General features: G+C 47.8%; 19 non-coding genes across 19 annotated transcripts; all 19 read right to left on the reverse strand.

Annotated features, from left to right (window-relative positions):
- Positions 1-603: 603 nt before the first annotated feature.
- Positions 604-795, reverse strand: LOC142691012 (U2 spliceosomal RNA). Its single transcript, XR_012859678.1, has one exon. It is a non-coding gene; the product is annotated as a U2 spliceosomal RNA (small nuclear RNA).
- A 1,272-nt stretch (positions 796-2,067) lies between these two features.
- On the reverse strand, positions 2,068-2,258 carry LOC142690703 (U2 spliceosomal RNA). Its single transcript, XR_012859398.1, has one exon. It is a non-coding gene; the product is annotated as a U2 spliceosomal RNA (small nuclear RNA).
- A 1,284-nt stretch (positions 2,259-3,542) lies between these two features.
- Positions 3,543-3,733, reverse strand: LOC142690704 (U2 spliceosomal RNA). Its single transcript, XR_012859399.1, has one exon. It is a non-coding gene; the product is annotated as a U2 spliceosomal RNA (small nuclear RNA).
- Positions 3,734-5,025: 1,292 nt separating this feature from the next.
- Positions 5,026-5,216, reverse strand: LOC142690705 (U2 spliceosomal RNA). Its single transcript, XR_012859400.1, has one exon. It is a non-coding gene; the product is annotated as a U2 spliceosomal RNA (small nuclear RNA).
- Positions 5,217-6,496: 1,280 nt separating this feature from the next.
- LOC142690706 (U2 spliceosomal RNA) lies at positions 6,497-6,687 on the reverse strand. The gene has a single exon (XR_012859401.1). It is a non-coding gene; the product is annotated as a U2 spliceosomal RNA (small nuclear RNA).
- A 1,288-nt stretch (positions 6,688-7,975) lies between these two features.
- On the reverse strand, positions 7,976-8,166 carry LOC142690708 (U2 spliceosomal RNA). The gene has a single exon (XR_012859403.1). It is a non-coding gene; the product is annotated as a U2 spliceosomal RNA (small nuclear RNA).
- Positions 8,167-9,458: 1,292 nt separating this feature from the next.
- LOC142690710 (U2 spliceosomal RNA) lies at positions 9,459-9,649 on the reverse strand. The gene has a single exon (XR_012859404.1). It is a non-coding gene; the product is annotated as a U2 spliceosomal RNA (small nuclear RNA).
- A 1,284-nt stretch (positions 9,650-10,933) lies between these two features.
- On the reverse strand, positions 10,934-11,124 carry LOC142690711 (U2 spliceosomal RNA). The gene has a single exon (XR_012859405.1). It is a non-coding gene; the product is annotated as a U2 spliceosomal RNA (small nuclear RNA).
- Positions 11,125-12,404: 1,280 nt separating this feature from the next.
- On the reverse strand, positions 12,405-12,595 carry LOC142690712 (U2 spliceosomal RNA). The gene has a single exon (XR_012859406.1). It is a non-coding gene; the product is annotated as a U2 spliceosomal RNA (small nuclear RNA).
- A 1,292-nt stretch (positions 12,596-13,887) lies between these two features.
- Positions 13,888-14,078, reverse strand: LOC142690713 (U2 spliceosomal RNA). The gene has a single exon (XR_012859407.1). It is a non-coding gene; the product is annotated as a U2 spliceosomal RNA (small nuclear RNA).
- Positions 14,079-15,367: 1,289 nt separating this feature from the next.
- On the reverse strand, positions 15,368-15,558 carry LOC142691011 (U2 spliceosomal RNA). Its single transcript, XR_012859677.1, has one exon. It is a non-coding gene; the product is annotated as a U2 spliceosomal RNA (small nuclear RNA).
- Positions 15,559-16,830: 1,272 nt separating this feature from the next.
- Positions 16,831-17,021, reverse strand: LOC142690714 (U2 spliceosomal RNA). Its single transcript, XR_012859408.1, has one exon. It is a non-coding gene; the product is annotated as a U2 spliceosomal RNA (small nuclear RNA).
- A 1,292-nt stretch (positions 17,022-18,313) lies between these two features.
- On the reverse strand, positions 18,314-18,505 carry LOC142691014 (U2 spliceosomal RNA). Its single transcript, XR_012859680.1, has one exon. It is a non-coding gene; the product is annotated as a U2 spliceosomal RNA (small nuclear RNA).
- Positions 18,506-19,781: 1,276 nt separating this feature from the next.
- LOC142690715 (U2 spliceosomal RNA) lies at positions 19,782-19,972 on the reverse strand. Its single transcript, XR_012859409.1, has one exon. It is a non-coding gene; the product is annotated as a U2 spliceosomal RNA (small nuclear RNA).
- A 1,288-nt stretch (positions 19,973-21,260) lies between these two features.
- Positions 21,261-21,451, reverse strand: LOC142690716 (U2 spliceosomal RNA). Its single transcript, XR_012859410.1, has one exon. It is a non-coding gene; the product is annotated as a U2 spliceosomal RNA (small nuclear RNA).
- Positions 21,452-22,739: 1,288 nt separating this feature from the next.
- On the reverse strand, positions 22,740-22,930 carry LOC142690717 (U2 spliceosomal RNA). The gene has a single exon (XR_012859411.1). It is a non-coding gene; the product is annotated as a U2 spliceosomal RNA (small nuclear RNA).
- A 1,280-nt stretch (positions 22,931-24,210) lies between these two features.
- LOC142690718 (U2 spliceosomal RNA) lies at positions 24,211-24,401 on the reverse strand. Its single transcript, XR_012859412.1, has one exon. It is a non-coding gene; the product is annotated as a U2 spliceosomal RNA (small nuclear RNA).
- A 1,292-nt stretch (positions 24,402-25,693) lies between these two features.
- Positions 25,694-25,884, reverse strand: LOC142690721 (U2 spliceosomal RNA). Its single transcript, XR_012859414.1, has one exon. It is a non-coding gene; the product is annotated as a U2 spliceosomal RNA (small nuclear RNA).
- A 1,292-nt stretch (positions 25,885-27,176) lies between these two features.
- Positions 27,177-27,367, reverse strand: LOC142690722 (U2 spliceosomal RNA). The gene has a single exon (XR_012859415.1). It is a non-coding gene; the product is annotated as a U2 spliceosomal RNA (small nuclear RNA).
- Between the last annotated feature and the right edge of the window lie 465 nt (positions 27,368-27,832).

Here is a 27,832-nt window from a genome sequence, read left to right on the forward strand (position 1 = left end):
TACAACCTCCATCCTTGCACAGTTTGTTATTCTTCTAGGTAACATAGTAACAAATCCAAATTGCTGCTCTCTTTGTAGGCAAGCAAGGCTTTGTTGCAACTGCAATTCTTACTTCTTCTTGAAATGTAGGGACGACAGTACATTCCATCACATCCATCTAGTGTACACAGGTAGGTCCATTGTGGCGGGCAGGCGAGCGGGCGGGCTGCTTTATTGGCTGTTTGCTGTTCCCCTACTCCACTCCACTATTTGACTGTTGTGCTGCATCAATCAATCAATCAATCAATCAATCAATCAATCAATCAGTGGCTGGCTCAGGTGCAGCTCTTTAACTTACCTAAAAGGGAGGGCGGAGAGAAGACAAGGAAGGTGAATGAGGTGTTCCAATGTGAAATGCCGGAAACACAGAAACACAGACGACACACAACAAGAGGTGGCAATCTATTCATTAATTGCATTTAATCAATGAGCTCATTATCACTCATGCATTGTCCAACAGGTGTTGAAATAATGGGATTAAAAGGGGAGATCCCTTCAGAAAGACAGAAACAATAGCAAAGACAAAAAACACTTTTGGAATCTGCTTTTAGTCAACACATAAGGAAAGGGTGCACCGGTCCTGGAAATACTGCAATACCAGGTCAATGCGTGGAGTGGACAGAGCAAGCTCTATTTCCATCTCCCTGTTCTAAAAAATCCATTTAATATATGGTCCCCAGATAGGGGACGTATCAGATATTAAACTGATAAGAACAGATACTACACTTGATCTTAGCCAAAAGGCCGAGAAGCGATAACCCGAACGGGCCGCGCGTTGCCCGAGCCTGCCCGATACTGCTGTTCAGCCCTTGCAGCGATTCAGCCTACTTCTAGGCAATTCCATGGGGCCCTGCAGGCTCACACACTCACAGCTACACGGGAGGTGAATAAAGGCCGGAGAGGAAGCCAGACAGGATTTGCTTCTTTTGCTTGCACCACAATGCAGTGCTGAAAGAGGAGGAATCTACATAAAAACGCCTTCCTGGCAACGCCCAAATGCCCTGCTGCCATGCAGATAAACACTGGCAGCGGCAGCAAGTGCATGCCCACAGCCACCCCTTGTTCCTTCACACCTTGTATCAGCTGTAATCCAGTCCAGTCCAGTGCTGCCTGCTGAGCAGCACTGACCAACACTGCCTGGGCCCAGGCTTTTATCTCTGAGGCCCCATTATGATGTCAGAAAGCTGGCTCTGGAATCCTGAGGGCTCCACTATGACACGTGCAAAGTTCCGTCTGAACTTTATATAAGACGGTGAGGCTCAGTCAGTCACTCAGTGTTGCCTGAGAGGGCAACACTGCAACAGCCGGCCGCCAGGCTGTCTTTTTTTTGCACAGCTAGTTGCCTCCAGGAGGCCACAAGAGGGAGACAAGGGACTGCAAAATGGAAAATAGGCATCCACCAACTTTACAGACAACTTCTCCTTGCTCCTACAACCTCCATCCTTGCACAGTTTGTTATTCTTCTAGGTAACATAGTAACAAATCCAAATTGCTGCTCTCTTTGTAGGCAAGCAAGGCTTTGTTGCAACTGCAATTCTTACTTCTTCTTGAAATGTAGGGACGACAGTACATTCCATCACATCCATCTAGTGTACACAGGTAGGTCCATTGTGGCGGGCAGGCGAGCGGGCGGGCTGCTTTATTGGCTGTTTGCTGTTCCCCTACTCCACTCCACTATTTGACTGTTGTGCTGCATCAATCAATCAATCAATCAATCAATCAATCAATCAGTGGCTGGCTCAGGTGCAGCTCTTTAACTTACCTAAAAGGGAGGGCGGAGAGAAGACAAGGAAGGTGAATGAGGTGTTCCAATGTGAAATGCCGGAAACACAGAAACACAGACGACACACAACAAGAGGTGGCAATCTATTCATTAATTGCATTTAATCAATGAGCTCATTATCACTCATGCATTGTCCAACAGGTGTTGAAATAATGGGATTAAAAGGGGAGATCCCTTCAGAAAGACAGAAACAATAGCAAAGACAAAAAACACTTTTGGAATCTGCTTTTAGTCAACACATAAGGAAAGGGTGCACCGGTCCTGGAAATACTGCAATACCAGGTCAATGCGTGGAGTGGACAGAGCAAGCTCTATTTCCATCTCCCTGTTCTAAAAATCCATTTAATATATGGTCCCCAGATAGGGGACGTATCAGATATTAAACTGATAAGAACAGATACTACACTTGATCTTAGCCAAAAGGCCGAGAAGCGATAACCCGAACGGGCCGCGCGTTGCCCGAGCCTGCCCGATACTGCTGTTCAGCCCTTGCAGCGATTCAGCCTACTTCTAGGCAATTCCATGGGGCCCTGCAGGCTCACACACTCACAGCTACACGGGAGGTGAATAAAGGCCGGAGAGGAAGCCAGACAGGATTTGCTTCTTTTGCTTGCACCACAATGCAGTGCTGAAAGAGGAGGAATCTACATAAAAACGCCTTCCTGGCAACGCCCAAATGCCCTGCTGCCATGCAGATAAACACTGGCAGCGGCAGCAAGTGCATGCCCACAGCCACCCCTTGTTCCTTCACACCTTGTATCAGCTGTAATCCAGTCCAGTCCAGTGCTGCCTGCTGAGCAGCACTGACCAACACTGCCTGGGCCCAGGCTTTTATCTCTGAGGCCCCATTATGATGTCAGAAAGCTGGCTCTGGAATCCTGAGGGCTCCACTATGACACGTGCAAAGTTCCGTCTGAACTTTATATAAGACGGTGAGGCTCAGTCAGTCACTCAGTGTTGCCTGAGAGGGCAACACTGCAACAGCCGGCCGCCAGGCTGTCTTTTTTTTGCACAGCTAGTTGCCTCCAGGAGGCCACAAGAGGGAGACAAGGGACTGCAAAATGGAAAATAGGCATCCACCAACTTTACAGACAACTTCTCCTTGCTCCTACAACCTCCATCCTTGCACAGTTTGTTATTCTTCTAGGTAACATAGTAACAAATCCAAATTGCTGCTCTCTTTGTAGGCAAGCAAGGCTTTGTTGCAACTGCAATTCTTACTTCTTCTTGAAATGTAGGGACGACAGTACATTCCATCACATCCATCTAGTGTACACAGGTAGGTCCATTGTGGCGGGCAGGCGAGCGGGCGGGCTGCTTTATTGGCTGTTTGCTGTTCCCCTACTCCACTCCACTATTTGACTGTTGTGCTGCATCAATCAATCAATCAATCAATCAATCAATCAATCAATCAATCAATCAGTGGCTGGCTCAGGTGCAGCTCTTTAACTTACCTAAAAGGGAGGGCGGAGAGAAGACAAGGAAGGTGAATGAGGTGTTCCAATGTGAAATGCCGGAAACACAGAAACACAGACGACACACAACAAGAGGTGGCAATCTATTCATTAATTGCATTTAATCAATGAGCTCATTATCACTCATGCATTGTCCAACAGGTGTTGAAATAATGGGATTAAAAGGGGAGATCCCTTCAGAAAGACAGAAACAATAGCAAAGACAAAAAACACTTTTGGAATCTGCTTTTAGTCAACACATAAGGAAAGGGTGCACCGGTCCTGGAAATACTGCAATACCAGGTCAATGCGTGGAGTGGACAGAGCAAGCTCTATTTCCATCTCCCTGTTCTAAAAATCCATTTAATATATGGTCCCCAGATAGGGGACGTATCAGATATTAAACTGATAAGAACAGATACTACACTTGATCTTAGCCAAAAGGCCGAGAAGCGATAACCCGAACGGGCCGCGCGTTGCCCGAGCCTGCCCGATACTGCTGTTCAGCCCTTGCAGCGATTCAGCCTACTTCTAGGCAATTCCATGGGGCCCTGCAGGCTCACACACTCACAGCTACACGGGAGGTGAATAAAGGCCGGAGAGGAAGCCAGACAGGATTTGCTTCTTTTGCTTGCACCACAAAGCAGTGCTGAAAGAGGAGGAATCTACATAAAAACGCCTTCCTGGCAACGCCCAAATGCCCTGCTGCCATGCAGATAAACACTGGCAGCGGCAGCAAGTGCATGCCCACAGCCACCCCTTGTTCCTTCACACCTTGTATCAGCTGTAATCCAGTCCAGTCCAGTGCTGCCTGCTGAGCAGCACTGACCAACACTGCCTGGGCCCAGGCTTTTATCTCTGAGGCCCCATTATGATGTCAGAAAGCTGGCTCTGGAATCCTGAGGGCTCCACTATGACACGTGCAAAGTTCCGTCTGAACTTTATATAAGACGGTGAGGCTCAGTCAGTCACTCAGTGTTGCCTGAGAGGGCAACACTGCAACAGCCGGCCGCCAGGCTGTCTTTTTTTTGCACAGCTAGTTGCCTCCAGGAGGCCACAAGAGGGAGACAAGGGACTGCAAAATGGAAAATAGGCATCCACCAACTTTACAGACAACTTCTCCTTGCTCCTACAACCTCCATCCTTGCACAGTTTGTTATTCTTCTAGGTAACATAGTAACAAATCCAAATTGCTGCTCTCTTTGTAGGCAAGCAAGGCTTTGTTGCAACTGCAATTCTTACTTCTTCTTGAAATGTAGGGACGACAGTACATTCCATCACATCCATCTAGTGTACACAGGTAGGTCCATTGTGGCGGGCAGGCGAGCGGGCGGGCTGCTTTATTGGCTGTTTGCTGTTCCCCTACTCCACTCCACTATTTGACTGTTGTGCTGCATCAATCAATCAATCAATCAATCAATCAATCAATCAATCAATCAATCAATCAATCAGTGGCTGGCTCAGGTGCAGCTCTTTAACTTACCTAAAAGGGAGGGCGGAGAGAAGACAAGGAAGGTGAATGAGGTGTTCCAATGTGAAATGCCGGAAACACAGAAACACAGACGACACACAACAAGAGGTGGCAATCTATTCATTAATTGCATTTAATCAATGAGCTCATTATCACTCATGCATTGTCCAACAGGTGTTGAAATAATGGGATTAAAAGGGGAGATCCCTTCAGAAAGACAGAAACAATAGCAAAGACAAAAAACACTTTTGGAATCTGCTTTTAGTCAACACATAAGGAAAGGGTGCACCGGTCCTGGAAATACTGCAATACCAGGTCAATGCGTGGAGTGGACAGAGCAAGCTCTATTTCCATCTCCCTGTTCTAAAAATCCATTTAATATATGGTCCCCAGATAGGGGACGTATCAGATATTAAACTGATAAGAACAGATACTACACTTGATCTTAGCCAAAAGGCCGAGAAGCGATAACCCGAACGGGCCGCGCGTTGCCCGAGCCTGCCCGATACTGCTGTTCAGCCCTTGCAGCGATTCAGCCTACTTCTAGGCAATTCCATGGGGCCCTGCAGGCTCACACACTCACAGCTACACGGGAGGTGAATAAAGGCCGGAGAGGAAGCCAGACAGGATTTGCTTCTTTTGCTTGCACCACAATGCAGTGCTGAAAGAGGAGGAATCTACATAAAAACGCCTTCCTGGCAACGCCCAAATGCCCTGCTGCCATGCAGATAAACACTGGCAGCGGCAGCAAGTGCATGCCCACAGCCACCCCTTGTTCCTTCACACCTTGTATCAGCTGTAATCCAGTCCAGTCCAGTGCTGCCTGCTGAGCAGCACTGACCAACACTGCCTGGGCCCAGGCTTTTATCTCTGAGGCCCCATTATGATGTCAGAAAGCTGGCTCTGGAATCCTGAGGGCTCCACTATGACACGTGCAAAGTTCCGTCTGAACTTTATATAAGACGGTGAGGCTCAGTCAGTCACTCAGTGTTGCCTGAGAGGGCAACACTGCAACAGCCGGCCGCCAGGCTGTCTTTTTTTTGCACAGCTAGTTGCCTCCAGGAGGCCACAAGAGGGAGACAAGGGACTGCAAAATGGAAAATAGGCATCCACCAACTTTACAGACAACTTCTCCTTGCTCCTACAACCTCCATCCTTGCACAGTTTGTTATTCTTCTAGGTAACATAGTAACAAATCCAAATTGCTGCTCTCTTTGTAGGCAAGCAAGGCTTTGTTGCAACTGCAATTCTTACTTCTTCTTGAAATGTAGGGACGACAGTACATTCCATCACATCCATCTAGTGTACACAGGTAGGTCCATTGTGGCGGGCAGGCGAGCGGGCGGGCTGCTTTATTGGCTGTTTGCTGTTCCCCTACTCCACTCCACTATTTGACTGTTGTGCTGCATCAATCAATCAATCAATCAATCAATCAATCAATCAATCAATCAGTGGCTGGCTCAGGTGCAGCTCTTTAACTTACCTAAAAGGGAGGGCGGAGAGAAGACAAGGAAGGTGAATGAGGTGTTCCAATGTGAAATGCCGGAAACACAGAAACACAGACGACACACAACAAGAGGTGGCAATCTATTCATTAATTGCATTTAATCAATGAGCTCATTATCACTCATGCATTGTCCAACAGGTGTTGAAATAATGGGATTAAAAGGGGAGATCCCTTCAGAAAGACAGAAACAATAGCAAAGACAAAAAACACTTTTGGAATCTGCTATTAGTCAACACATAAGGAAAGGGTGCACCGGTCCTGGAAATACTGCAATACCAGGTCAATGCGTGGAGTGGACAGAGCAAGCTCTATTTCCATCTCCCTGTTCTAAAAATCCATTTAATATATGGTCCCCAGATAGGGGACGTATCAGATATTAAACTGATAAGAACAGATACTACACTTGATCTTAGCCAAAAGGCCGAGAAGCGATAACCCGAACGGGCCGCGCGTTGCCCGAGCCTGCCCGATACTGCTGTTCAGCCCTTGCAGCGATTCAGCCTACTTCTAGGCAATTCCATGGGGCCCTGCAGGCTCACACACTCACAGCTACACGGGAGGTGAATAAAGGCCGGAGAGGAAGCCAGACAGGATTTGCTTCTTTTGCTTGCACCACAATGCAGTGCTGAAAGAGGAGGAATCTACATAAAAACGCCTTCCTGGCAACGCCCAAATGCCCTGCTGCCATGCAGATAAACACTGGCAGCGGCAGCAAGTGCATGCCCACAGCCACCCCTTGTTCCTTCACACCTTGTATCAGCTGTAATCCAGTCCAGTCCAGTGCTGCCTGCTGAGCAGCACTGACCAACACTGCCTGGGCCCAGGCTTTTATCTCTGAGGCCCCATTATGATGTCAGAAAGCTGGCTCTGGAATCCTGAGGGCTCCACTATGACACGTGCAAAGTTCCGTCTGAACTTTATATAAGACGGTGAGGCTCAGTCAGTCACTCAGTGTTGCCTGAGAGGGCAACACTGCAACAGCCGGCCGCCAGGCTGTCTTTTTTTTGCACAGCTAGTTGCCTCCAGGAGGCCACAAGAGGGAGACAAGGGACTGCAAAATGGAAAATAGGCATCCACCAACTTTACAGACAACTTCTCCTTGCTCCTACAACCTCCATCCTTGCACAGTTTGTTATTCTTCTAGGTAACATAGTAACAAATCCAAATTGCTGCTCTCTTTGTAGGCAAGCAAGGCTTTGTTGCAACTGCAATTCTTACTTCTTCTTGAAATGTAGGGACGACAGTACATTCCATCACATCCATCTAGTGTACACAGGTAGGTCCATTGTGGCGGGCAGGCGAGCGGGCGGGCTGCTTTATTGGCTGTTTGCTGTTCCCCTACTCCACTCCACTATTTGACTGTTGTGCTGCATCAATCAATCAATCAATCAATCAATCAATCAATCAATCAATCAATCAATCAGTGGCTGGCTCAGGTGCAGCTCTTTAACTTACCTAAAAGGGAGGGCGGAGAGAAGACAAGGAAGGTGAATGAGGTGTTCCAATGTGAAATGCCGGAAACACAGAAACACAGACGACACACAACAAGAGGTGGCAATCTATTCATTAATTGCATTTAATCAATGAGCTCATTATCACTCATGCATTGTCCAACAGGTGTTGAAATAATGGGATTAAAAGGGGAGATCCCTTCAGAAAGACAGAAACAATAGCAAAGACAAAAAACACTTTTGGAATCTGCTTTTAGTCAACACATAAGGAAAGGGTGCACCGGTCCTGGAAATACTGCAATACCAGGTCAATGCGTGGAGTGGACAGAGCAAGCTCTATTTCCATCTCCCTGTTCTAAAAATCCATTTAATATATGGTCCCCAGATAGGGGACGTATCAGATATTAAACTGATAAGAACAGATACTACACTTGATCTTAGCCAAAAGGCCGAGAAGCGATAACCCGAACGGGCCGCGCGTTGCCCGAGCCTGCCCGATACTGCTGTTCAGCCCTTGCAGCGATTCAGCCTACTTCTAGGCAATTCCATGGGGCCCTGCAGGCTCACACACTCACAGCTACACGGGAGGTGAATAAAGGCCGGAGAGGAAGCCAGACAGGATTTGCTTCTTTTGCTTGCACCACAATGCAGTGCTGAAAGAGGAGGAATCTACATAAAAACGCCTTCCTGGCAACGCCCAAATGCCCTGCTGCCATGCAGATAAACACTGGCAGCGGCAGCAAGTGCATGCCCACAGCCACCCCTTGTTCCTTCACACCTTGTATCAGCTGTAATCCAGTCCAGTCCAGTGCTGCCTGCTGAGCAGCACTGACCAACACTGCCTGGGCCCAGGCTTTTATCTCTGAGGCCCCATTATGATGTCAGAAAGCTGGCTCTGGAATCCTGAGGGCTCCACTATGACACGTGCAAAGTTCCGTCTGAACTTTATATAAGACGGTGAGGCTCAGTCAGTCACTCAGTGTTGCCTGAGAGGGCAACACTGCAACAGCCGGCCGCCAGGCTGTCTTTTTTTTGCACAGCTAGTTGCCTCCAGGAGGCCACAAGAGGGAGACAAGGGACTGCAAAATGGAAAATAGGCATCCACCAACTTTACAGACAACTTCTCCTTGCTCCTACAACCTCCATCCTTGCACAGTTTGTTATTCTTCTAGGTAACATAGTAACAAATCCAAATTGCTGCTCTCTTTGTAGGCAAGCAAGGCTTTGTTGCAACTGCAATTCTTACTTCTTCTTGAAATGTAGGGACGACAGTACATTCCATCACATCCATCTAGTGTACACAGGTAGGTCCATTGTGGCGGGCAGGCGAGCGGGCGGGCTGCTTTATTGGCTGTTTGCTGTTCCCCTACTCCACTCCACTATTTGACTGTTGTGCTGCATCAATCAATCAATCAATCAATCAATCAATCAATCAATCAATCAATCAATCAATCAGTGGCTGGCTCAGGTGCAGCTCTTTAACTTACCTAAAAGGGAGGGCGGAGAGAAGACAAGGAAGGTGAATGAGGTGTTCCAATGTGAAATGCCGGAAACACAGAAACACAGACGACACACAACAAGAGGTGGCAATCTATTCATTAATTGCATTTAATCAATGAGCTCATTATCACTCATGCATTGTCCAACAGGTGTTGAAATAATGGGATTAAAAGGGGAGATCCCTTCAGAAAGACAGAAACAATAGCAAAGACAAAAAACACTTTTGGAATCTGCTTTTAGTCAACACATAAGGAAAGGGTGCACCGGTCCTGGAAATACTGCAATACCAGGTCAATGCGTGGAGTGGACAGAGCAAGCTCTATTTCCATCTCCCTGTTCTAAAAATCCATTTAATATATGGTCCCCAGATAGGGGACGTATCAGATATTAAACTGATAAGAACAGATACTACACTTGATCTTAGCCAAAAGGCCGAGAAGCGATAACCCGAACGGGCCGCGCGTTGCCCGAGCCTGCCCGATACTGCTGTTCAGCCCTTGCAGCGATTCAGCCTACTTCTAGGCAATTCCATGGGGCCCTGCAGGCTCACACACTCACAGCTACACGGGAGGTGAATAAAGGCCGGAGAGGAAGCCAGACAGGATTTGCTTCTTTTGCTTGCACCACAATGCAGTGCTGAAAGAGGAGGAATCTACATAAAAACGCCTTCCTGGCAACGCCCAAATGCCCTGCTGCCATGCAGATAAACACTGGCAGCGGCAGCAAGTGCATGCCCACAGCCACCCCTTGTTCCTTCACACCTTGTATCAGCTGTAATCCAGTCCAGTCCAGTGCTGCCTGCTGAGCAGCACTGACCAACACTGCCTGGGCCCAGGCTTTTATCTCTGAGGCCCCATTATGATGTCAGAAAGCTGGCTCTGGAATCCTGAGGGCTCCACTATGACACGTGCAAAGTTCCGTCTGAACTTTATATAAGACGGTGAGGCTCAGTCAGTCACTCAGTGTTGCCTGAGAGGGCAACACTGCAACAGCCGGCCGCCAGGCTGTCTTTTTTTTGCACAGCTAGTTGCCTCCAGGAGGCCACAAGAGGGAGACAAGGGACTGCAAAATGGAAAATAGGCATCCACCAACTTTACAGACAACTTCTCCTTGCTCCTACAACCTCCATCCTTGCACAGTTTGTTATTCTTCTAGGTAACATAGTAACAAATCCAAATTGCTGCTCTCTTTGTAGGCAAGCAAGGCTTTGTTGCAACTGCAATTCTTACTTCTTCTTGAAATGTAGGGACGACAGTACATTCCATCACATCCATCTAGTGTACACAGGTAGGTCCATTGTGGCGGGCAGGCGAGCGGGCGGGCTGCTTTATTGGCTGTTTGCTGTTCCCCTACTCCACTCCACTATTTGACTGTTGTGCTGCATCAATCAATCAATCAATCAATCAATCAATCAATCAATCAATCAATCAGTGGCTGGCTCAGGTGCAGCTCTTTAACTTACCTAAAAGGGAGGGCGGAGAGAAGACAAGGAAGGTGAATGAGGTGTTCCAATGTGAAATGCCGGAAACACAGAAACACAGACGACACACAACAAGAGGTGGCAATCTATTCATTAATTGCATTTAATCAATGAGCTCATTATCACTCATGCATTGTCCAACAGGTGTTGAAATAATGGGATTAAAAGGGGAGATCCCTTCAGAAAGACAGAAACAATAGCAAAGACAAAAAACACTTTTGGAATCTGCTTTTAGTCAACACATAAGGAAAGGGTGCACCGGTCCTGGAAATACTGCAATACCAGGTCAATGCGTGGAGTGGACAGAGCAAGCTCTATTTCCATCTCCCTGTTCTAAAAATCCATTTAATATATGGTCCCCAGATAGGGGACGTATCAGATATTAAACTGATAAGAACAGATACTACACTTGATCTTAGCCAAAAGGCCGAGAAGCGATAACCCGAACGGGCCGCGCGTTGCCCGAGCCTGCCCGATACTGCTGTTCAGCCCTTGCAGCGATTCAGCCTACTTCTAGGCAATTCCATGGGGCCCTGCAGGCTCACACACTCACAGCTACACGGGAGGTGAATAAAGGCCGGAGAGGAAGCCAGACAGGATTTGCTTCTTTTGCTTGCACCACAATGCAGTGCTGAAAGAGGAGGAATCTACATAAAAACGCCTTCCTGGCAACGCCCAAATGCCCTGCTGCCATGCAGATAAACACTGGCAGCGGCAGCAAGTGCATGCCCACAGCCACCCCTTGTTCCTTCACACCTTGTATCAGCTGTAATCCAGTCCAGTCCAGTGCTGCCTGCTGAGCAGCACTGACCAACACTGCCTGGGCCCAGGCTTTTATCTCTGAGGCCCCATTATGATGTCAGAAAGCTGGCTCTGGAATCCTGAGGGCTCCACTATGACACGTGCAAAGTTCCGTCTGAACTTTATATAAGACGGTGAGGCTCAGTCAGTCACTCAGTGTTGCCTGAGAGGGCAACACTGCAACAGCCGGCCGCCAGGCTGTCTTTTTTTTGCACAGCTAGTTGCCTCCAGGAGGCCACAAGAGGGAGACAAGGGACTGCAAAATGGAAAATAGGCATCCACCAACTTTACAGACAACTTCTCCTTGCTCCTACAACCTCCATCCTTGCACAGTTTGTTATTCTTCTAGGTAACATAGTAACAAATCCAAATTGCTGCTCTCTTTGTAGGCAAGCAAGGCTTTGTTGCAACTGCAATTCTTACTTCTTCTTGAAATGTAGGGACGACAGTACATTCCATCACATCCATCTAGTGTACACAGGTAGGTCCATTGTGGCGGGCAGGCGAGCGGGCGGGCTGCTTTATTGGCTGTTTGCTGTTCCCCTACTCCACTCCACTATTTGACTGTTGTGCTGCATCAATCAATCAATCAATCAATCAATCAATCAATCAATCAATCAGTGGCTGGCTCAGGTGCAGCTCTTTAACTTACCTAAAAGGGAGGGCGGAGAGAAGACAAGGAAGGTGAATGAGGTGTTCCAATGTGAAATGCCGGAAACACAGAAACACAGACGACACACAACAAGAGGTGGCAATCTATTCATTAATTGCATTTAATCAATGAGCTCATTATCACTCATGCATTGTCCAACAGGTGTTGAAATAATGGGATTAAAAGGGGAGATCCCTTCAGAAAGACAGAAACAATAGCAAAGACAAAAAACACTTTTGGAATCTGCTTTTAGTCAACACATAAGGAAAGGGTGCACCGGTCCTGGAAATACTGCAATACCAGGTCAATGCGTGGAGTGGACAGAGCAAGCTCTATTTCCATCTCCCTGTTCTAAAAATCCATTTAATATATGGTCCCCAGATAGGGGACGTATCAGATATTAAACTGATAAGAACAGATACTACACTTGATCTTAGCCAAAAGGCCGAGAAGCGATAACCCGAACGGGCCGCGCGTTGCCCGAGCCTGCCCGATACTGCTGTTCAGCCCTTGCAGCGATTCAGCCTACTTCTAGGCAATTCCATGGGGCCCTGCAGGCTCACACACTCACAGCTACACGGGAGGTGAATAAAGGCCGGAGAGGAAGCCAGACAGGATTTGCTTCTTTTGCTTGCACCACAATGCAGTGCTGAAAGAGGAGGAATCTACATAAAAACGCCTTCCTGGCAACGCCCAAATGCCCTGCTGCCATGCAGATAAACACTGGCAGCGGCAGCAAGTGCATGCCCACAGCCACCCCTTGTTCCTTCACACCTTGTATCAGCTGTAATCCAGTCCAGTCCAGTGCTGCCTGCTGAGCAGCACTGACCAACACTGCCTGGGCCCAGGCTTTTATCTCTGAGGCCCCATTATGATGTCAGAAAGCTGGCTCTGGAATCCTGAGGGCTCCACTATGACACGTGCAAAGTTCCGTCTGAACTTTATATAAGACGGTGAGGCTCAGTCAGTCACTCAGTGTTGCCTGAGAGGGCAACACTGCAACAGCCGGCCGCCAGGCTGTCTTTTTTTTGCACAGCTAGTTGCCTCCAGGAGGCCACAAGAGGGAGACAAGGGACTGCAAAATGGAAAATAGGCATCCACCAACTTTACAGACAACTTCTCCTTGCTCCTACAACCTCCATCCTTGCACAGTTTGTTATTCTTCTAGGTAACATAGTAACAAATCCAAATTGCTGCTCTCTTTGTAGGCAAGCAAGGCTTTGTTGCAACTGCAATTCTTACTTCTTCTTGAAATGTAGGGACGACAGTACATTCCATCACATCCATCTAGTGTACACAGGTAGGTCCATTGTGGCGGGCAGGCGAGCGGGCGGGCTGCTTTATTGGCTGTTTGCTGTTCCCCTACTCCACTCCACTATTTGACTGTTGTGCTGCATCAATCAATCAATCAATCAATCAATCAATCAATCAATCAATCAATCAATCAATCAGTGGCTGGCTCAGGTGCAGCTCTTTAACTTACCTAAAAGGGAGGGCGGAGAGAAGACAAGGAAGGTGAATGAGGTGTTCCAATGTGAAATGCCGGAAACACAGAAACACAGACGACACACAACAAGAGGTGGCAATCTATTCATTAATTGCATTTAATCAATGAGCTCATTATCACTCATGCATTGTCCAACAGGTGTTGAAATAATGGGATTAAAAGGGGAGATCCCTTCAGAAAGACAGAAACAATAGCAAAGACAAAAAACACTTTTGGAATCTGCTTTTAGTCAACACATAAGGAAAGGGTGCACCGGTCCTGGAAATACTGCAATACCAGGTCAATGCGTGGAGTGGACAGAGCAAGCTCTATTTCCATCTCCCTGTTCTAAAAATCCATTTAATATATGGTCCCCAGATAGGGGACGTATCAGATATTAAACTGATAAGAACAGATACTACACTTGATCTTAGCCAAAAGGCCGAGAAGCGATAACCCGAACGGGCCGCGCGTTGCCCGAGCCTGCCCGATACTGCTGTTCAGCCCTTGCAGCGATTCAGCCTACTTCTAGGCAATTCCATGGGGCCCTGCAGGCTCACACACTCACAGCTACACGGGAGGTGAATAAAGGCCGGAGAGGAAGCCAGACAGGATTTGCTTCTTTTGCTTGCACCACAATGCAGTGCTGAAAGAGGAGGAATCTACATAAAAACGCCTTCCTGGCAACGCCCAAATGCCCTGCTGCCATGCAGATAAACACTGGCAGCGGCAGCAAGTGCATGCCCACAGCCACCCCTTGTTCCTTCACACCTTGTATCAGCTGTAATCCAGTCCAGTCCAGTGCTGCCTGCTGAGCAGCACTGACCAACACTGCCTGGGCCCAGGCTTTTATCTCTGAGGCCCCATTATGATGTCAGAAAGCTGGCTCTGGAATCCTGAGGGCTCCACTATGACACGTGCAAAGTTCCGTCTGAACTTTATATAAGACGGTGAGGCTCAGTCAGTCACTCAGTGTTGCCTGAGAGGGCAACACTGCAACAGCCGGCCGCCAGGCTGTCTTTTTTTTTGCACAGCTAGTTGCCTCCAGGAGGCCACAAGAGGGAGACAAGGGACTGCAAAATGGAAAATAGGCATCCACCAACTTTACAGACAACTTCTCCTTGCTCCTACAACCTCCATCCTTGCACAGTTTGTTATTCTTCTAGGTAACATAGTAACAAATCCAAATTGCTGCTCTCTTTGTAGGCAAGCAAGGCTTTGTTGCAACTGCAATTCTTACTTCTTCTTGAAATGTAGGGACGACAGTACATTCCATCACATCCATCTAGTGTACACAGGTAGGTCCATTGTGGCGGGCAGGCGAGCGGGCGGGCTGCTTTATTGGCTGTTTGCTGTTCCCCTACTCCACTCCACTATTTGACTGTTGTGCTGCATCAATCAATCAATCAATCAATCAATCAATCAATCAATCAATCAATCAATCAGTGGCTGGCTCAGGTGCAGCTCTTTAACTTACCTAAAAGGGAGGGCGGAGAGAAGACAAGGAAGGTGAATGAGGTGTTCCAATGTGAAATGCCGGAAACACAGAAACACAGACGACACACAACAAGAGGTGGCAATCTATTCATTAATTGCATTTAATCAATGAGCTCATTATCACTCATGCATTGTCCAACAGGTGTTGAAATAATGGGATTAAAAGGGGAGATCCCTTCAGAAAGACAGAAACAATAGCAAAGACAAAAAACACTTTTGGAATCTGCTTTTAGTCAACACATAAGGAAAGGGTGCACCGGTCCTGGAAATACTGCAATACCAGGTCAATGCGTGGAGTGGACAGAGCAAGCTCTATTTCCATCTCCCTGTTCTAAAAATCCATTGAATATATGGTCCCCAGATAGGGGACGTATCAGATATTAAACTGATAAGAACAGATACTACACTTGATCTTAGCCAAAAGGCCGAGAAGCGATAACCCGAACGGGCCGCGCGTTGCCCGAGCCTGCCCGATACTGCTGTTCAGCCCTTGCAGCGATTCAGCCTACTTCTAGGCAATTCCATGGGGCCCTGCAGGCTCACACACTCACAGCTACACGGGAGGTGAATAAAGGCCGGAGAGGAAGCCAGACAGGATTTGCTTCTTTTGCTTGCACCACAATGCAGTGCTGAAAGAGGAGGAATCTACATAAAAACGCCTTCCTGGCAACGCCCAAATGCCCTGCTGCCATGCAGATAAACACTGGCAGCGGCAGCAAGTGCATGCCCACAGCCACCCCTTGTTCCTTCACACCTTGTATCAGCTGTAATCCAGTCCAGTCCAGTGCTGCCTGCTGAGCAGCACTGACCAACACTGCCTGGGCCCAGGCTTTTATCTCTGAGGCCCCATTATGATGTCAGAAAGCTGGCTCTGGAATCCTGAGGGCTCCACTATGACACGTGCAAAGTTCCGTCTGAACTTTATATAAGACGGTGAGGCTCAGTCAGTCACTCAGTGTTGCCTGAGAGGGCAACACTGCAACAGCCGGCCGCCAGGCTGTCTTTTTTTTGCACAGCTAGTTGCCTCCAGGAGGCCACAAGAGGGAGACAAGGGACTGCAAAATGGAAAATAGGCATCCACCAACTTTACAGACAACTTCTCCTTGCTCCTACAACCTCCATCCTTGCACAGTTTGTTATTCTTCTAGGTAACATAGTAACAAATCCAAATTGCTGCTCTCTTTGTAGGCAAGCAAGGCTTTGTTGCAACTGCAATTCTTACTTCTTCTTGAAATGTAGGGACGACAGTACATTCCATCACATCCATCTAGTGTACACAGGTAGGTCCATTGTGGCGGGCAGGCGAGCGGGCGGGCTGCTTTATTGGCTGTTTGCTGTTCCCCTACTCCACTCCACTATTTGACTGTTGTGCTGCATCAATCAATCAATCAATCAATCAATCAATCAATCAGTGGCTGGCTCAGGTGCAGCTCTTTAACTTACCTAAAAGGGAGGGCGGAGAGAAGACAAGGAAGGTGAATGAGGTGTTCCAATGTGAAATGCCGGAAACACAGAAACACAGACGACACACAACAAGAGGTGGCAATCTATTCATTAATTGCATTTAATCAATGAGCTCATTATCACTCATGCATTGTCCAACAGGTGTTGAAATAATGGGATTAAAAGGGGAGATCCCTTCAGAAAGACAGAAACAATAGCAAAGACAAAAAACACTTTTGGAATCTGCTTTTAGTCAACACATAAGGAAAGGGTGCACCGGTCCTGGAAATACTGCAATACCAGGTCAATGCGTGGAGTGGACAGAGCAAGCTCTATTTCCATCTCCCTGTTCTAAAAATCCATTTAATATATGGTCCCCAGATAGGGGACGTATCAGATATTAAACTGATAAGAACAGATACTACACTTGATCTTAGCCAAAAGGCCGAGAAGCGATAACCCGAACGGGCCGCGCGTTGCCCGAGCCTGCCCGATACTGCTGTTCAGCCCTTGCAGCGATTCAGCCTACTTCTAGGCAATTCCATGGGGCCCTGCAGGCTCACACACTCACAGCTACACGGGAGGTGAATAAAGGCCGGAGAGGAAGCCAGACAGGATTTGCTTCTTTTGCTTGCACCACAATGCAGTGCTGAAAGAGGAGGAATCTACATAAAAACGCCTTCCTGGCAACGCCCAAATGCCCTGCTGCCATGCAGATAAACACTGGCAGCGGCAGCAAGTGCATGCCCACAGCCACCCCTTGTTCCTTCACACCTTGTATCAGCTGTAATCCAGTCCAGTCCAGTGCTGCCTGCTGAGCAGCACTGACCAACACTGCCTGGGCCCAGGCTTTTATCTCTGAGGCCCCATTATGATGTCAGAAAGCTGGCTCTGGAATCCTGAGGGCTCCACTATGACACGTGCAAAGTTCCGTCTGAACTTTATATAAGACGGTGAGGCTCAGTCAGTCACTCAGTGTTGCCTGAGAGGGCAACACTGCAACAGCCGGCCGCCAGGCTGTCTTTTTTTTGCACAGCTAGTTGCCTCCAGGAGGCCACAAGAGGGAGACAAGGGACTGCAAAATGGAAAATAGGCATCCACCAACTTTACAGACAACTTCTCCTTGCTCCTACAACCTCCATCCTTGCACAGTTTGTTATTCTTCTAGGTAACATAGTAACAAATCCAAATTGCTGCTCTCTTTGTAGGCAAGCAAGGCTTTGTTGCAACTGCAATTCTTACTTCTTCTTGAAATGTAGGGACGACAGTACATTCCATCACATCCATCTAGTGTACACAGGTAGGTCCATTGTGGCGGGCAGGCGAGCGGGCGGGCTGCTTTATTGGCTGTTTGCTGTTCCCCTACTCCACTCCACTATTTGACTGTTGTGCTGCATCAATCAATCAATCAATCAATCAATCAATCAATCAATCAATCAATCAATCAATCAGTGGCTGGCTCAGGTGCAGCTCTTTAACTTACCTAAAAGGGAGGGCGGAGAGAAGACAAGGAAGGTGAATGAGGTGTTCCAATGTGAAATGCCGGAAACACAGAAACACAGACGACACACAACAAGAGGTGGCAATCTATTCATTAATTGCATTTAATCAATGAGCTCATTATCACTCATGCATTGTCCAACAGGTGTTGAAATAATGGGATTAAAAGGGGAGATCCCTTCAGAAAGACAGAAACAATAGCAAAGACAAAAAACACTTTTGGAATCTGCTTTTAGTCAACACATAAGGAAAGGGTGCACCGGTCCTGGAAATACTGCAATACCAGGTCAATGCGTGGAGTGGACAGAGCAAGCTCTATTTCCATCTCCCTGTTCTAAAAAATCCATTTAATATATGGTCCCCAGATAGGGGACGTATCAGATATTAAACTGATAAGAACAGATACTACACTTGATCTTAGCCAAAAGGCCGAGAAGCGATAACCCGAACGGGCCGCGCGTTGCCCGAGCCTGCCCGATACTGCTGTTCAGCCCTTGCAGCGATTCAGCCTACTTCTAGGCAATTCCATGGGGCCCTGCAGGCTCACACACTCACAGCTACACGGGAGGTGAATAAAGGCCGGAGAGGAAGCCAGACAGGATTTGCTTCTTTTGCTTGCACCACAATGCAGTGCTGAAAGAGGAGGAATCTACATAAAAACGCCTTCCTGGCAACGCCCAAATGCCCTGCTGCCATGCAGATAAACACTGGCAGCGGCAGCAAGTGCATGCCCACAGCCACCCCTTGTTCCTTCACACCTTGTATCAGCTGTAATCCAGTCCAGTCCAGTGCTGCCTGCTGAGCAGCACTGACCAACACTGCCTGGGCCCAGGCTTTTATCTCTGAGGCCCCATTATGATGTCAGAAAGCTGGCTCTGGAATCCTGAGGGCTCCACTATGACACGTGCAAAGTTCCGTCTGAACTTTATATAAGACGGTGAGGCTCAGTCAGTCACTCAGTGTTGCCTGAGAGGGCAACACTGCAACAGCCGGCCGCCAGGCTGTCTTTTTTTTGCACAGCTAGTTGCCTCCAGGAGGCCACAAGAGGGAGACAAGGGACTGCAAAATGGAAAATAGGCATCCACCAACTTTACAGACAACTTCTCCTTGCTCCTACAACCTCCATCCTTGCACAGTTTGTTATTCTTCTAGGTAACATAGTAACAAATCCAAATTGCTGCTCTCTTTGTAGGCAAGCAAGGCTTTGTTGCAACTGCAATTCTTACTTCTTCTTGAAATGTAGGGACGACAGTACATTCCATCACATCCATCTAGTGTACACAGGTAGGTCCATTGTGGCGGGCAGGCGAGCGGGCGGGCTGCTTTATTGGCTGTTTGCTGTTCCCCTACTCCACTCCACTATTTGACTGTTGTGCTGCATCAATCAATCAATCAATCAATCAATCAATCAATCAATCAGTGGCTGGCTCAGGTGCAGCTCTTTAACTTACCTAAAAGGGAGGGCGGAGAGAAGACAAGGAAGGTGAATGAGGTGTTCCAATGTGAAATGCCGGAAACACAGAAACACAGACGACACACAACAAGAGGTGGCAATCTATTCATTAATTGCATTTAATCAATGAGCTCATTATCACTCATGCATTGTCCAACAGGTGTTGAAATAATGGGATTAAAAGGGGAGATCCCTTCAGAAAGACAGAAACAATAGCAAAGACAAAAAACACTTTTGGAATCTGCTTTTAGTCAACACATAAGGAAAGGGTGCACCGGTCCTGGAAATACTGCAATACCAGGTCAATGCGTGGAGTGGACAGAGCAAGCTCTATTTCCATCTCCCTGTTCTAAAAATCCATTTAATATATGGTCCCCAGATAGGGGACGTATCAGATATTAAACTGATAAGAACAGATACTACACTTGATCTTAGCCAAAAGGCCGAGAAGCGATAACCCGAACGGGCCGCGCGTTGCCCGAGCCTGCCCGATACTGCTGTTCAGCCCTTGCAGCGATTCAGCCTACTTCTAGGCAATTCCATGGGGCCCTGCAGGCTCACACACTCACAGCTACACGGGAGGTGAATAAAGGCCGGAGAGGAAGCCAGACAGGATTTGCTTCTTTTGCTTGCACCAAAATGCAGTGCTGAAAGAGGAGGAATCTACATAAAAACGCCTTCCTGGCAACGCCCAAATGCCCTGCTGCCATGCAGATAAACACTGGCAGCGGCAGCAAGTGCATGCCCACAGCCACCCCTTGTTCCTTCACACCTTGTATCAGCTGTAATCCAGTCCAGTCCAGTGCTGCCTGCTGAGCAGCACTGACCAACACTGCCTGGGCCCAGGCTTTTATCTCTGAGGCCCCATTATGATGTCAGAAAGCTGGCTCTGGAATCCTGAGGGCTCCACTATGACACGTGCAAAGTTCCGTCTGAACTTTATATAAGACGGTGAGGCTCAGTCAGTCACTCAGTGTTGCCTGAGAGGGCAACACTGCAACAGCCGGCCGCCAGGCTGTCTTTTTTTTGCACAGCTAGTTGCCTCCAGGAGGCCACAAGAGGGAGACAAGGGACTGCAAAATGGAAAATAGGCATCCACCAACTTTACAGACAACTTCTCCTTGCTCCTACAACCTCCATCCTTGCACAGTTTGTTATTCTTCTAGGTAACATAGTAACAAATCCAAATTGCTGCTCTCTTTGTAGGCAAGCAAGGCTTTGTTGCAACTGCAATTCTTACTTCTTCTTGAAATGTAGGGACGACAGTACATTCCATCACATCCATCTAGTGTACACAGGTAGGTCCATTGTGGCGGGCAGGCGAGCGGGCGGGCTGCTTTATTGGCTGTTTGCTGTTCCCCTACTCCACTCCACTATTTGACTGTTGTGCTGCATCAATCAATCAATCAATCAATCAATCAATCAATCAATCAATCAATCAATCAGTGGCTGGCTCAGGTGCAGCTCTTTAACTTACCTAAAAGGGAGGGCGGAGAGAAGACAAGGAAGGTGAATGAGGTGTTCCAATGTGAAATGCCGGAAACACAGAAACACAGACGACACACAACAAGAGGTGGCAATCTATTCATTAATTGCATTTAATCAATGAGCTCATTATCACTCATGCATTGTCCAACAGGTGTTGAAATAATGGGATTAAAAGGGGAGATCCCTTCAGAAAGACAGAAACAATAGCAAAGACAAAAAACACTTTTGGAATCTGCTTTTAGTCAACACATAAGGAAAGGGTGCACCGGTCCTGGAAATACTGCAATACCAGGTCAATGCGTGGAGTGGACAGAGCAAGCTCTATTTCCATCTCCCTGTTCTAAAAATCCATTTAATATATGGTCCCCAGATAGGGGACGTATCAGATATTAAACTGATAAGAACAGATACTACACTTGATCTTAGCCAAAAGGCCGAGAAGCGATAACCCGAACGGGCCGCGCGTTGCCCGAGCCTGCCCGATACTGCTGTTCAGCCCTTGCAGCGATTCAGCCTACTTCTAGGCAATTCCATGGGGCCCTGCAGGCTCACACACTCACAGCTACATGGGAGGTGAATAAAGGCCGGAGAGGAAGCCAGACAGGATTTGCTTCTTTTGCTTGCACCACAAAGCAGTGCTGAAAGAGGAGGAATCTACATAAAAACGCCTTCCTGGCAACGCCCAAATGCCCTGCTGCCATGCAGATAAACACTGGCAGCGGCAGCAAGTGCATGCCCACAGCCACCCCTTGTTCCTTCACACCTTGTATCAGCTGTAATCCAGTCCAGTCCAGTGCTGCCTGCTGAGCAGCACTGACCAACACTGCCTGGGCCCAGGCTTTTATCTCTGAGGCCCCATTATGATGTCAGAAAGCTGGCTCTGGAATCCTGAGGGCTCCACTATGACACGTGCAAAGTTCCGTCTGAACTTTATATAAGACGGTGAGGCTCAGTCAGTCACTCAGTGTTGCCTGAGAGGGCAACACTGCAACAGCCGGCCGCCAGGCTGTCTTTTTTTTGCACAGCTAGTTGCCTCCAGGAGGCCACAAGAGGGAGACAAGGGACTGCAAAATGGAAAATAGGCATCCACCAACTTTACAGACAACTTCTCCTTGCTCCTACAACCTCCATCCTTGCACAGTTTGTTATTCTTCTAGGTAACATAGTAACAAATCCAAATTGCTGCTCTCTTTGTAGGCAAGCAAGGCTTTGTTGCAACTGCAATTCTTACTTCTTCTTGAAATGTAGGGACGACAGTACATTCCATCACATCCATCTAGTGTACACAGGTAGGTCCATTGTGGCGGGCAGGCGAGCGGGCGGGCTGCTTTATTGGCTGTTTGCTGTTCCCCTACTCCACTCCACTATTTGACTGTTGTGCTGCATCAATCAATCAATCAATCAATCAATCAATCAATCAATCAATCAATCAATCAGTGGCTGGCTCAGGTGCAGCTCTTTAACTTACCTAAAAGGGAGGGCGGAGAGAAGACAAGGAAGGTGAATGAGGTGTTCCAATGTGAAATGCCGGAAACACAGAAACACAGACGACACACAACAAGAGGTGGCAATCTATTCATTAATTGCATTTAATCAATGAGCTCATTATCACTCATGCATTGTCCAACAGGTGTTGAAATAATGGGATTAAAAGGGGAGATCCCTTCAGAAAGACAGAAACAATAGCAAAGACAAAAAACACTTTTGGAATCTGCTTTTAGTCAACACATAAGGAAAGGGTGCACCGGTCCTGGAAATACTGCAATACCAGGTCAATGCGTGGAGTGGACAGAGCAAGCTCTATTTCCATCTCCCTGTTCTAAAAATCCATTTAATATATGGTCCCCAGATAGGGGACGTATCAGATATTAAACTGATAAGAACAGATACTACACTTGATCTTAGCCAAAAGGCCGAGAAGCGATAACCCGAACGGGCCGCGCGTTGCCCGAGCCTGCCCGATACTGCTGTTCAGCCCTTGCAGCGATTCAGCCTACTTCTAGGCAATTCCATGGGGCCCTGCAGGCTCACACACTCACAGCTACACGGGAGGTGAATAAAGGCCGGAGAGGAAGCCAGACAGGATTTGCTTCTTTTGCTTGCACCACAATGCAGTGCTGAAAGAGGAGGAATCTACATAAAAACGCCTTCCTGGCAACGCCCAAATGCCCTGCTGCCATGCAGATAAACACTGGCAGCGGCAGCAAGTGCATGCCCACAGCCACCCCTTGTTCCTTCACACCTTGTATCAGCTGTAATCCAGTCCAGTCCAGTGCTGCCTGCTGAGCAGCACTGACCAACACTGCCTGGGCCCAGGCTTTTATCTCTGAGGCCCCATTATGATGTCAGAAAGCTGGCTCTGGAATCCTGAGGGCTCCACTATGACACGTGCAAAGTTCCGTCTGAACTTTATATAAGACGGTGAGGCTCAGTCAGTCACTCAGTGTTGCCTGAGAGGGCAACACTGCAACAGCCGGCCGCCAGGCTGTCTTTTTTTTGCACAGCTAGTTGCCTCCAGGAGGCCACAAGAGGGAGACAAGGGACTGCAAAATGGAAAATAGGCATCCACCAACTTTACAGACAACTTCTCCTTGCTCCTACAACCTCCATCCTTGCACAGTTTGTTATTCTTCTAGGTAACATAGTAACAAATCCAAATTGCTGCTCTCTTTGTAGGCAAGCAAGGCTTTGTTGCAACTGCAATTCTTACTTCTTCTTGAAATGTAGGGACGACAGTACATTCCATCACATCCATCTAGTGTACACAGGTAGGTCCATTGTGGCGGGCAGGCGAGCGGGCGGGCTGCTTTATTGGCTGTTTGCTGTTCCCCTACTCCACTCCACTATTTGACTGTTGTGCTGCATCAATCAATCAATCAATCAATCAATCAATCAATCAATCAATCAGTGGCTGGCTCAGGTGCAGCTCTTTAACTTACCTAAAAGGGAGGGCGGAGAGAAGACAAGGAAGGTGAATGAGGTGTTCCAATGTGAAATGCCGGAAACACAGAAACACAGACGACACACAACAAGAGGTGGCAATCTATTCATTAATTGCATTTAATCAATGAGCTCATTATCACTCATGCATTGTCCAACAGGTGTTGAAATAATGGGATTAAAAGGGGAGATCCCTTCAGAAAGACAGAAACAATAGCAAAGACAAAAAACACTTTTGGAATCTGCTATTAGTCAACACATAAGGAAAGGGTGCACCGGTCCTGGAAATACTGCAATACCAGGTCAATGCGTGGAGTGGACAGAGCAAGCTCTATTTCCATCTCCCTGTTCTAAAAATCCATTTAATATATGGTCCCCAGATAGGGGACGTATCAGATATTAAACTGATAAGAACAGATACTACACTTGATCTTAGCCAAAAGGCCGAGAAGCGATAACCCGAACGGGCCGCGCGTTGCCCGAGCCTGCCCGATACTGCTGTTCAGCCCTTGCAGCGATTCAGCCTACTTCTAGGCAATTCCATGGGGCCCTGCAGGCTCACACACTCACAGCTACACGGGAGGTGAATAAAGGCCGGAGAGGAAGCCAGACAGGATTTGCTTCTTTTGCTTGCACCACAATGCAGTGCTGAAAGAGGAGGAATCTACATAAAAACGCCTTCCTGGCAACGCCCAAATGCCCTGCTGCCATGCAGATAAACACTGGCAGCGGCAGCAAGTGCATGCCCACAGCCACCCCTTGTTCCTTCACACCTTGTATCAGCTGTAATCCAGTCCAGTCCAGTGCTGCCTGCTGAGCAGCACTGACCAACACTGCCTGGGCCCAGGCTTTTATCTCTGAGGCCCCATTATGATGTCAGAAAGCTGGCTCTGGAATCCTGAGGGCTCCACTATGACACGTGCAAAGTTCCGTCTGAACTTTATATAAGACGGTGAGGCTCAGTCAGTCACTCAGTGTTGCCTGAGAGGGCAACACTGCAACAGCCGGCCGCCAGGCTGTCTTTTTTTTGCACAGCTAGTTGCCTCCAGGAGGCCACAAGAGGGAGACAAGGGACTGCAAAATGGAAAATAGGCATCCACCAACTTTACAGACAACTTCTCCTTGCTCCTACAACCTCCATCCTTGCACAGTTTGTTATTCTTCTAGGTAACATAGTAACAAATCCAAATTGCTGCTCTCTTTGTAGGCAAGCAAGGCTTTGTTGCAACTGCAATTCTTACTTCTTCTTGAAATGTAGGGACGACAGTACATTCCATCACATCCATCTAGTGTACACAGGTAGGTCCATTGTGGCGGGCAGGCGAGCGGGCGGGCTGCTTTATTGGCTGTTTGCTGTTCCCCTACTCCACTCCACTATTTGACTGTTGTGCTGCATCAATCAATCAATCAATCAATCAATCAATCAATCAATCAATCAATCAATCAATCAGTGGCTGGCTCAGGTGCAGCTCTTTAACTTACCTAAAAGGGAGGGCGGAGAGAAGACAAGGAAGGTGAATGAGGTGTTCCAATGTGAAATGCCGGAAACACAGAAACACAGACGACACACAACAAGAGGTGGCAATCTATTCATTAATTGCATTTAATCAATGAGCTCATTATCACTCATGCATTGTCCAACAGGTGTTGAAATAATGGGATTAAAAGGGGAGATCCCTTCAGAAAGACAGAAACAATAGCAAAGACAAAAAACACTTTTGGAATCTGCTTTTAGTCAACACATAAGGAAAGGGTGCACCGGTCCTGGAAATACTGCAATACCAGGTCAATGCGTGGAGTGGACAGAGCAAGCTCTATTTCCATCTCCCTGTTCTAAAAATCCATTTAATATATGGTCCCCAGATAGGGGACGTATCAGATATTAAACTGATAAGAACAGATACTACACTTGATCTTAGCCAAAAGGCCGAGAAGCGATAACCCGAACGGGCCGCGCGTTGCCCGAGCCTGCCCGATACTGCTGTTCAGCCCTTGCAGCGATTCAGCCTACTTCTAGGCAATTCCATGGGGCCCTGCAGGCTCACACACTCACAGCTACACGGGAGGTGAATAAAGGCCGGAGAGGAAGCCAGACAGGATTTGCTTCTTTTGCTTGCACCACAATGCAGTGCTGAAAGAGGAGGAATCTACATAAAAACGCCTTCCTGGCAACGCCCAAATGCCCTGCTGCCATGCAGATAAACACTGGCAGCGGCAGCAAGTGCATGCCCACAGCCACCCCTTGTTCCTTCACACCTTGTATCAGCTGTAATCCAGTCCAGTCCAGTGCTGCCTGCTGAGCAGCACTGACCAACACTGCCTGGGCCCAGGCTTTTATCTCTGAGGCCCCATTATGATGTCAGAAAGCTGGCTCTGGAATCCTGAGGGCTCCACTATGACACGTGCAAAGTTCCGTCTGAACTTTATATAAGACGGTGAGGCTCAGTCAGTCACTCAGTGTTGCCTGAGAGGGCAACACTGCAACAGCCGGCCGCCAGGCTGTCTTTTTTTTGCACAGCTAGTTGCCTCCAGGAGGCCACAAGAGGGAGACAAGGGACTGCAAAATGGAAAATAGGCATCCACCAACTTTACAGACAACTTCTCCTTGCTCCTACAACCTCCATCCTTGCACAGTTTGTTATTCTTCTAGGTAACATAGTAACAAATCCAAATTGCTGCTCTCTTTGTAGGCAAGCAAGGCTTTGTTGCAACTGCAATTCTTACTTCTTCTTGAAATGTAGGGACGACAGTACATTCCATCACATCCATCTAGTGTACACAGGTAGGTCCATTGTGGCGGGCAGGCGAGCGGGCGGGCTGCTTTATTGGCTGTTTGCTGTTCCCCTACTCCACTCCACTATTTGACTGTTGTGCTGCATCAATCAATCAATCAATCAATCAATCAATCAATCAATCAATCAATCAATCAATCAGTGGCTGGCTCAGGTGCAGCTCTTTAACTTACCTAAAAGGGAGGGCGGAGAGAAGACAAGGAAGGTGAATGAGGTGTTCCAATGTGAAATGCCGGAAACACAGAAACACAGACGACACACAACAAGAGGTGGCAATCTATTCATTAATTGCATTTAATCAATGAGCTCATTATCACTCATGCATTGTCCAACAGGTGTTGAAATAATGGGATTAAAAGGGGAGATCCCTTCAGAAAGACAGAAACAATAGCAAAGACAAAAAACACTTTTGGAATCTGCTTTTAGTCAACACATAAGGAAAGGGTGCACCGGTCCTGGAAATACTGCAATACCAGGTCAATGCGTGGAGTGGACAGAGCAAGCTCTATTTCCATCTCCCTGTTCTAAAAATCCATTTAATATATGGTCCCCAGATAGGGGACGTATCAGATATTAAACTGATAAGAACAGATACTACACTTGATCTTAGCCAAAAGGCCGAGAAGCGATAACCCGAACGGGCCGCGCGTTGCCCGAGCCTGCCCGATACTGCTGTTCAGCCCTTGCAGCGATTCAGCCTACTTCTAGGCAATTCCATGGGGCCCTGCAGGCTCACACACTCACAGCTACACGGGAGGTGAATAAAGGCCGGAGAGGAAGCCAGACAGGATTTGCTTCTTTTGCTTGCACCACAATGCAGTGCTGAAAGAGGAGGAATCTACATAAAAACGCCTTCCTGGCAACGCCCAAATGCCCTGCTGCCATGCAGATAAACACTGGCAGCGGCAGCAAGTGCATGCCCACAGCCACCCCTTGTTCCTTCACACCTTGTATCAGCTGTAATCCAGTCCAGTCCAGTGCTGCCTGCTGAGCAGCACTGACCAACACTGCCTGGGCCCAGGCTTTTATCTCTGAGGCCCCATTATGATGTCAGAAAGCTGGCTCTGGAATCCTGAGGGCTCCACTATGACACGT

Source organism: Rhinoderma darwinii (genome assembly GCF_050947455.1).
Source record: "Rhinoderma darwinii isolate aRhiDar2 chromosome 5 unlocalized genomic scaffold, aRhiDar2.hap1 SUPER_5_unloc_35, whole genome shotgun sequence".
In the NCBI taxonomy this organism is placed as follows: domain Eukaryota; kingdom Metazoa; phylum Chordata; class Amphibia; order Anura; family Rhinodermatidae; genus Rhinoderma; species Rhinoderma darwinii.